Raw genomic sequence first — 10933 nt, 5'->3', positions numbered from 1 at the left:
TAGATATTCGTTTCATGACCCTTAGTATGGTCACTCAAATCTGGTTTATGTGCTATATTCCTGTGAAAAACTGTACCGTTGCAGGAATACCGTGGTAGAGAGCAATTTGACAAGAAATGGCGGCATTCCTGTGGCCAAAAGTGTTCATCAGGTTGAACTTGAGTGAGTACCTTCAATGTCTGTCAATTATCAAAAGTTTTGGGGGGCGCCGTTTAGGAGGCGCCGGTGTGGGAACAGCATCCCCAAAATAGAGGATGCACTGCCGGCGCCCCCCATACAGCACCAGTGGAGATGCTCTTAGTTGAACATGGGTCATTTAGTCTTTGTGCTAGAAAACTAAATGAGTAGTTTATTTCCACAGTCTTTCAATCCAAATCCCTAATAGTTTTTGAAATGCATCACTAGTAGGAAAGAGGCCTTCCATCCCAACCTATTTGTCCTCAAATACTTTGGTCCGGGACTAGTGGGGTCTTTATTAGTCCCAGTTCTGCTGGGGAACCGAGACTAATGCTCCGGCCTCCATCGCCATCGGGTTCGAACGGGATCTTTAGTCCCGGTTGGAGACACCAACCGGGAATAAAGGGCTATGGCAGGCTGCGGCCGGCGTAGGTCTCTTTAGTCCCAGTTGGTGTTATACCTTTAGTCCCGGTTGGTGTCCCTAACCCGGACTAAAGGTTTTTTCGGGTTTTTTTACTCCCACGCACCCTCCCCCCTTCCCCCATGTGGATCGTTTTTTTTTGTTTTATAAAATACAAAGAAAATGATAGAAAATTCAAAAAATAAATTGTTTTCAGATTTTTTATGTTATGCAACCTACTGTTCGGTGAAATTAAGAAATTCGAATTTTGACTTTTTTGCAAAAAGAAGTTTGAAAAATGGTAAAACGGCTTTTCTGGTTGCATACGATATCGGAAGAAAATGTATAATATATCAAAATTATCGTGGGAAAAAATTACATTCGAATCTACCCAGGTTTACCCAGTTAGCCAATTTTTAGATCCTCAAAATTTCAAAGGGAAGTATGAAAGTAGGAAGATTTTAGTTTTTGAAAGAAATTCAGGATTTTATAATTTTTTATTTATAAAAATAAAAATTAATAATTGCAAACATTATTATTACATCATTACTACTGAAAATTATGAAAAGTTTTTAGATTTGGTTTCGCAAAAAAAATTAAAATAATAATAATATTTTCATTTATTTATTCAAGATTATTATTATATCATTACTTTTGTTTATTAAAAGAATTATCTGGACCATCAAAAAATAAAGAAGTATAACATCGTGACCCATAGGTTAATAGAATTGATATGATACTAGTATCAATAACGTGCGCGCAGAGCACTTGGAAGCAGGACCAATGAAACTGAAAAGTTAAGTGTGCTAGTACTAGAGCATTCTAAGGTAAGCGTGCTAGTACTAGAGCATTCTAAGGATGGGTGACCGAGCGCGAAGTTTGACCACAAGTGAGAAATTTGACCCAAGATTAAGTATAGTTAGATACTAAACTATGCAAATAACTGAAATACTAGAAATTCTGAAAAATAGAAAAAAAGGGAGTGAAAAAAATTAGAAAAAAAATAAAAATTCACCTAGAGGCCTTTAGTCCCGGTTGGTTTTACAAATCGGGATAAAGGTACTCCGCCCCGACGCACATTTGCAGCCCACGTGGATGGACCTTTAGTCCCGGTTCGTAAGCAACCGGGACTAAAGGGGGTGGGCTTTAGTCCCGGTTACACAACCGGGACTAAAGCCCCTTATGAACCGGGACTAAAGGCTCTTTTTATACTAGTGAATATTAACTGTACCTCCCTCTAGGTGACACTACGTCCTTTAAACTATACCAAAAGGTGATGTGTTACGGAAAAACTGGTAAGAAATAACTTCATATAAGCTAAATTAAATGACAAATAGATGAGTCACAAGAACCCTACATGGTAAGTATGCATGCCTTATCATAATCAGTCTTCGATAAGTAGATACCAATAAGAACTTAATATATGCAAAACTTAACCATGATATAGCTCAAGAAACAGAAAAATCTATGAACATGTAATAAACATGCTAAATGTACTAATAGCTAGCGCTTTAGAGCTAACAACAAATGGTAATCATTCTATGATTAAGAGACCCTACTGAAAGGATCGTATGCCGCACCTAGAGGGGGGTGAATAGGTGCTAACCAATTTTTAGTTCTTTTTCAATTTAGGATTGACACAAAAGGTAAATTCTCTAGATATGCAACTAAGTGAATTTACCTATATGACAAGGCTAACAACTAAGCAAGATATAGCTAAGCAATATAAGAGATAGAATAGGATAGAGGTAACCGAGAGTGGAGCACGCGATGACACGGAGATGATTCCCGTAGTTCCCTTCCTTTGCAAGAAGGTACGTCTACGTTTGGAGGAGTGTGGTTGCTACGAAAGCCAAACCAACAGCCACGAAGGCTTCACTCAGATCTCCGGTGAGCAACGCCACGAAGGCCTAACCCACTTCCACTAAGGGATTTCCTCGAGGCGGAAACTGGGCCTTTACAAGGTTCTTGGGGCACACATCCACAACCGAATTGGAGGCTCCCAAATCTGTTACAACACAACAATCAACAACAATACATCAACACAAATCAACTAGGGAACCAAATAGGAACACTAGCATGAGATCCCTCAAACAAGAGAGGGGGAAATGAAGAATGCTTCGGTGAGGATGTAGATCGGTGTCTTCTCCTTCGAATCTCCAAAGATCAAGAGCTTTGGTTGGGGGAGGAAGGAGATCTTGCAAATCTTGTGTTCTTGAGGTGGCTCTAATGGTGGTGAAGCTTCGCAGATTTTTCTTGCAATGATTGAGCAACTTGTCCCTTTGGAGAAGAAAGCTATTTATATGGTTGGAGCTCTCAGATCTGACCGTTGGGGACGAATTCCACTTACACCGGAAGTTCCGGCCAGGATGGTGATGACCCACAAGTATAGGGGATCGCAGCAGTCTTCGCGGGTAGTATAACCCAATTTATTGATTCGACACAAGGGGAGACAAAGAACACTTGGAAGCCTTAACAGCGGAGTTGTCAATTCAGCTGCACCTGGAAACAGACTTGCTCGCAAGAGTTTATCAGTAGTAACAGTTTTATAGCAAGTAGGCGATAGTGAAATAACAGCAAAGCAGAGTAACGAGAGACGGTAGTGATTATAGTAAACAGCAGGATTAAAATACTGTAGGCACGGGGACGGATGACGGGCGTTGCATGGATGAGAGAAACTCATGTAACAATCATAGCAGGGCATTTGCAGATAATAATAAAACGGTGTCCAAGTACAAAGCAATCAATAGGCATGTGTTCCAATTATAGTCGTACGTGCTCGCAATGAGAAACTTGCACAACATCTTTTGTCCTACCAGCCGGTGGCAGCCGGGCCTCAAGGGAATCTACTGGATATTAAGGTACTCCTTTTAATAGAGTACCGGAGCAAAGCATTAACACTCCGTGAACACATGTGATCCTCACGTCACTACCATCCCCTCCGGTTGTCCCGATTCTTGTCACTTCGGGGCCATTGGTTCCTGGACAAATGACATGTGTATACAACTTGCAGGTAAGACCATAAACAATGAATATCATGATGAAACAATAACATGTTCAGGTCTGAGATCATGGCACTCGGGCCCTAGTGACAAGCATTAAGCATAACAAGTTGCAACAATATCATCAAAGTACCAATTACGGACACTAGGCACTATGCCCTAACAATCTTATGCTATTACATGACCAATCTCATCCAATCCCTACCATCCCCTTCGGCCTACAGCGGGGGAATTACTCACACATGGATGGGGGAAGCATGGCTGGTTGATGGAGAGGCGTTGGCGGTGATGATGGCGATGATCTCCTCCAATTCCCCGTCCCGGCGGAGTGCCAGAACGGAGACTTCTGGCTCCCGCGACGGAGTTTCGCGATGTGGCGGCGTTCTGGAGGCTTTCTGGCGACTTCGACTTCTCCCCGTGCGTTTTTAGGTCGAAGGCAATATATAGTCCGAAGGAGGGCGTCGGAGGCCGGCCGAGGGGGCCACACCACACGGCCGCGCGGGCCCCCCCTGGGCCGCGCCGCCCTATGGTGTGGGGCCCTCGGGCCTCCACCTTACTTGTCCTTCTGGCTCCGTCGCATTCCTGGGAAAATAGGGCCTTCGCATAAATTCCGAGGATTTTCCCGAAAGTTGGATTTCGCACAAAAATGAGACACTGAACGATTCTGCTGAAAACAAATTAGTCCGTGTTAGTTCTATCCAAAATACACAAATTAGAGGCAAAACAATAGCAAAAGTGTTCGGGAAAGTAGATACGTTTTGGACGTATCAACTCCCCCCAAGCTTAGCTTATTGCTTGTCCTCAAGCAATTCAGTTAACAACTGAGCGATAAAAGAACTTTCACGAACACATTTGCTCATATGATGTATATATTCTCATGCTATGGCTAATACCTAAGCAGTTCATAATGAGATACATGCAAATAAGATCATCTAACAGCTATGTCAATCATGGAGAGGTACCAACAATTAATAATAAGCATCATGAATCATGTATATAAGCAGGATTGCAATGTTCATAAGAGAGTATGATAAAGTGGTATCTCGCTTGCCCGTATTTGATCGGCAAAACATAAATGCCCTGTGCACCTCTCGAGTTCATAGAAAGACTAGAAGTAGTGATTGTCAAAGATAAAAGCATCAAAGTTATACCACAATCAATCATATTTTGAGACAAGCATATTATACTAAGAATGACAGTTGTGCTCTCAAGATAGTGCTCAAAGAAAGAATGGAGACACAACATAAAAGTAAAAGATTGACCCTTCGCAGAGGGAAGCAGGGATTAACATGCGCTAGAGCTTTTCATTTTTAAAACAGGAGTAAAATTATTTTGAGAGGTGTTTGTTGTTGTCAACGAATGGTAATGGGTACACCAACTACCTCGCCAACCGGACTCCCAAGAGCGGCTCCCATGAATTATTTGCATATTTATGTGGCACTCCTTCCAACCTTTCTTACACAAACCATGGCTAACCGAATCCTCGGGTGCCTGCCAACAATCTCATACCATGAAGGAGTGCCTTTTTATTTAAGTTTTATTATGATGACACTCCCCCCAACCTTTGCTTACACAAGCCATGGCTAACCGAATCCTTCGGGTGCCGTCCAACAATCACAAACCATGGAGGAGTGTCTATTTAAGTTAATTAATTCGGGACTGGGAACCCCATTGCCAGCTCTTTTTGCAAAATTATTGGATAAGCGGATGTGCCACTAGTCCATATGAGGGTCCGTCAAAAGTAAATGACAAGGTTGAAAGTTAAACACCACATACTTCCTCATGAGCTATGAAACATTAACACAAATTTAGAAGCATTTTGAAGGTTTTAAAGGTAGCGCATGAGAATTTACTTGGAATGGTTTGAAATGCCATGCATAGGTATTTATGGTGGACACTTTGGAACAACTTGGTTTTCAGGTGTTTGGAAGCACGAGCAGCGTTCCCGCTCAGTACAAGTGAAGGCTAGCAAAAGACTGGGGAGCGACAAATCAAGAGAGCAGTAACTGTCATAATCATGCTTGCGGCAAAATAAATTAACGGAGGCATAAAAGTGATACAAGAACTCTGAAGCAATATAGATCATCGAGGCTTAATTGACTTTTTGTTCAGTCATATGCATGCGTGAGCATGTGCCAAGTCGATATAAATGAATTATTCAGAGGAGGATACCACAATGCCATACTTGCTTATGAATAAAACAATGCAAGCAAACATCCATGACATGCTACTCATATTAATAAATTGGAGCTAAACATGAGAGATCATGAACTACTAGACTTTCTCAAATAACATATACCTCACATGAACCAACTAAGCATGCTCACATGGATGAGTATATGTACAAAAATGAAAACAAATAGAGTTCATACCAGCCTCTCACCACAATCCAATTGTCGTAGATCGTCATTATTGCCTTTCACTTGTGTAGCTTGGATAATATAAAATGAAAACCACGCTCCAGCCACCGAAGACCATTGAACTCATGATGAACTTTACAAACCAAAGAAGAACAGCAAATATTTTTTGTGTTTTCGAATTAGAAACAAGAACAAAAGGAAACAAGCAAACAAAGCAAAATCTTTTTGGGTTTTCTTATGGCAAACTAGCAATAGCAAATAAAGCGAAACAAATGCAAGAAACCAAAGCAAACAAATGGTGAAGAGAAACAATAGAAATATTTTTGGTCTTTTTGTGTTTTGGGAAGGAAACAAAGCAAAAACAAGAAATGGCAAACTAGAAAAGTCACATAAACACAAAGCAGCAGAAATTCGTCAAACTTGATAGAAGTACAGTACCCGATTTTTAATAAATTCTTCCACTGCTCAAATCGAAAAGTGTTCAACTAATGAAAGTTAGATAACAACCTGGGGAACATGCACAAAAATTGGCTTCGCAAAATACTGTTCTGGCTATTTTTGAGAATTTCTACGGTAACAGTCCAGAATCTGTTTTCAGGCAGCACTTCCCCAAATATCATCTTTCTCTCATTAGAAAACCACTCAAACAAACTAAACTAGTATATACAAGTATCCAGCAATCATAATATGCAAAGAATGAGTGATGCCGGTATACCTCCCCCAAGCTTAGGCTTTTGGCCTAAGTGTAGTTCAATCCCATCGAGACCATGAGGTAGTATCTCCGTAGTACGACGAAGATGGATCATATTCCGGGTATGTGCTAGAAGAAGCACCCGGATACGTGACGGTGTAGTCGTAGGAGGGCTCAGCGTCCTCGGAGTCATGCTGCTGGTGGAAGTCTTGTATCTTCATATGTTCATCCACCTCCTCCTTAGTGCGCGACCATGATTGCCTGTCAATACTGAACAAACCCGGCTGGGGAAGAGGGATTTCCTTCTCATCCCCGTCAGCAAACAACATTCTATAGACCATGTTATCTAAAGTGGAGTCAGTGGTAACAAAATGATGGCTTTTCATAGCAGCAATATCAAGTCTCCTAGGGGTTAATGGCACATCATTAGGATCAAGAGGAAGTCTTAAATGTGTTAAAACGCGCAGTGCAATAGTTCCTCCAAAAATAGGCCCCCTATTAGACAGGCGGCGAGCAATAAGAGAACCAAGATGATAAGTTGTCCGTCCAGTAAGTGCAATATTCAAGAAAGCAAGATGGTAACTAGAAATATTGCTAGTGTTCTCCCTACCAGGAATGCTAGTAGCAATGTAATATGCAAAATATTTAATGGCGGGGAGTTGAATGTTCCTTATCTTGCCACGCTGAATGGTGCGACAATCATCATCGGTGATCCCTCGATAGAGCTCCAACAGGTCCCGGGGGTTGTCATCAATCCTCCTTGCTGTACCTACAGGGGCAATATCCAATGCACGACAAAATTCTTCCAATTCCATAGTAACAGGATTACCATAGATCTTGAATGCAACTGTCGGCTCATATTGCGTGTTGTGGAACTTGAAGCTCTCGACGAAGATTTTGGTGAGCATGTAGTATTGCTCCCTTTCATCTCCCACGTAGGTGGTTAAGCCTGCCCTATTGACAAGGGTGAAGAAATCATCCAATATCCCTGCATTTCTCAGAAAATCATAGCATGGAAAAGACGAAGCATTAGGAGCCCCGTTGTCCTCTTCGGGCGCGAAGCTAGGCACGATGATATCCTCATTGTACGATCGCCTAAGTCGGGTGGTGGTCCTAGAAGGCCTCCCGGTGCTGGTTGTTCCTCTCTTGAACAATTCTCCAAAGTTGAACTTCTTCATCTTTCTTTTCTGAAATTTTTCAACAAGTGATATAAAACTTGATTTGGTGACATATAATCAAGGGGAACTACCATAGGAACTTGTTAGAGTACTAATCATGCATCAAAACTAGTTTATACAACTTAGAACAAGCATGCAAGCTCACTAAACATGTTACCTACAGCAGCAAAATATTCAAGATATACTCAACCAAACAAAATTCTACTTGGATAATCGGAGGAGTCACATACCGGAGAGCAAATGTGCCAAATTTCAGACAGAAATCTGGGCTGAGCAAAGAGATCGAAAAATCCTGAGCTCTTGAGCAAAAATGCGAGTGAGAGAAAGCTGGTTCGAGTTTTTTCGGGAGAGAGAAGATTCTGGGAGAAAGAGATGAAGTAGTGGGGCAAGGAGGGGCCCACACCACAGGGTGGCGCGCCCCCCTCCTTGGCCGCGCCGGCTGGTGGTGTGGCACCCTGGGGTGCCCCACAGGTCATCCTCTGGTGCTCCCAGGTGCCTCTTCGAAAAATAGGACCAACGGTATAATTTTTGTGAATTTTTGAAAACTTTGAAAAATGCACATTTCTGGGTATTAAGTTTATTATTACTGGCCAGGAAAAATTTTGAAATCTCTAATTAACTAAGGAACTTTGCAAATCAAAAGCGCTACAGCAAATAAGACAAGTGGAGGAAGAAAGAGATGTTGTTTACCGCCTCTATGCACATAAAAAGTATTCGTTAACAAGGTTGATCAAGTCTTGCCACCGAATAATTTTTACATAACATAAGAAGAAATAAACCTCAAATCAATCATGTTACCTTGAATTGTATTGATATGGATCCAGTCATAAGATTTTGATAACCTTCTTTAGGCTCATATATAGGACAATCAATAGTTCCAACTTTGATAGTTCTCACATTAGAAATAATATTGACTCCACATACTTTATCAATCTTCTTGGGGAAATAAAGGGTATGCTCCTTATCATCAACATTGAAAGTAACCTTTCCTTTATTGCAATCAATAACAGCCCCTGCGGTGTTAAGAAAAGGTCTCCCAAGAATAATAGACATATTATCATCTTCAGGCATTTCCAACACAACAAAATCAGTTAATATCAAGCAGTTAGTAGTAACTTGAACAGGAACATCCTCACATATACCAACAGGAATAGCAGTAGATTTATCAGCCATTTGCAAAGATATATCAGTAGGTATCAACTTATCTAGATAAAGTCTCTTATAAAGAGAAAAAGGCATAACACTAACACCGGCTCCCAAGTCACATAGAGCAGTTTTAACATATTTATTCTTGATAGAACAAGGAATAGTAGGTATACCTGGGTCGCCCAACTTCTTTGGAACCTTGCCATTGAAAGAGTAATTAGCAAGCATAGTGGAAATCTCCTCATTGGGGATTTTCCTCTTGTTAGTAACAATATCTTTCATATACTTTGAATAAGGAGGCAATTTAATAGCATCAGTCAAAGGGATTTGCAAGAATAAAGGTTTCATCCAATTGCAAAATTTATTATAGTGTTCTTCTTCCTTTGATTTTAGTTTCTTAGCAGGAAAAGGCATTTGCTTTTGCACCCAAGGTTCTCTTTCATTACCATGTTTCTTAGCAATAAAATCTTCTTTAGTATACTTTTTATTTTTAGCATGCTTTTCAGGTTCATCTTCTACCTCTTCTTTATCAGAAGCATCATTCTTATCATTATCATTATCATTATCATGTTCATTACCACTTTCAGTTTCAGCATCGGAAATAGAAATACTATTAGGATCATTAACAGGTTCAGAGGATTCTACAACATTTTTATGTTTCTTCTTCTTTTTCTTCTTAGATGGAGCACTAGGTTCAATGCGTTGAGAATCTTGTTCAATTCTTTTGGGGTGCCCTTCAGGATATAGAGGATCCTGGGTAGAGACACCACCTCTAGTTGTTACTTCAAAAGCATGTTTCTCTTTAGAATTATTATTTAGCAAGTCATTTTGCACTTTAGTGAGTTGATCAATTTGAGTTTGAATCATTTGAAAATGTTTAACAAGCACCTTAACATCATTGGAGGTTCTCTCCACAATATCATGCAAATTGCTAATAGCTTGAGAATTTTCCATTAGATGATTCTCTACTCTCATATTAAATTTTTTTTGCTTAACAATATAATTATCAAACTCATCTAAGCATTGCGCAGGAGGTTTTGAATACGGAATATCTTCCCTAGTAAAGCGTTGAAGGGAGTTTACCTCAATCATGGGTGAAGGGGGAATTATCTCACATATATCCTCTATGGGAGGTAGATTCTTCACATCTTCGGATTTAATACCTTTCTCCTTGAGAGACTTCTTAGCTTCCCGCATATCTTCATCATTCAATTCAATTAAACCCCTCTTCTTCAATATTGGCGTTGGAGTTGGTTCAGGTGTTTCCCAATCATCATGATTCCGGCTTATTCTAGCCAATAAATCCTCAGCTTCGTCTGGAGTTCTTTTCCTGAAAACACAACCAGCACAACTATCCAAATATGCTCTAGATTCAATGGTTAGTCCACTATAAAATATATCAAGTAGATCATTCTTTTCTAAATCATGTCCAGGTCTAGCTCTGATAAGAGAACAAAATCTTGCCCATGCCGCAGGCAATTTCTCTTCATCTCCCTGATCAAATCTGTAAATTCTCTGTAAAGCAGCATGTTGAGCACTAGCAGGAAAGTATTTTCGAAAGAAAACATCACGCAAATCAGATGGACTTTTAATAGTGGCAGGAGGCAAATTATTATACCAAGTTTTAGCATCATCCTTTAATGAGAAAGGAAATTTTTTAATGACAAAGTAAGTACGCATCTTGACATCATCAGAAAACAAGCTACTCATAGAAGAAAGTTCATTCATGTGTTCTACAGCACTTTCTTTTTCAGTACCACAAAAGGGTGCTTTCTCTACAATAGCTATATGAGATAGATCAAGAGAAAAATCATAATCTTTATCCTTAATGCATATAGGAGATGTGGCAAATTCAGGATCAGGAGACAGCTTATGTCTAACAGTATATTGTGCGAGAAACTTTTTAATGTTTCTTGCATCAGTAATAGAATTGCATTTATCAATAAAATCATCATTAAGTTCCACATAATCTTCATCAG

The sequence above is a fragment of the Lolium perenne genome, chromosome 3 (genome assembly GCF_019359855.2).
Source record: "Lolium perenne isolate Kyuss_39 chromosome 3, Kyuss_2.0, whole genome shotgun sequence".
NCBI lineage: Eukaryota > Viridiplantae > Streptophyta > Magnoliopsida > Poales > Poaceae > Lolium > Lolium perenne.
This window is presented reverse-complemented; position numbering follows the sequence as displayed.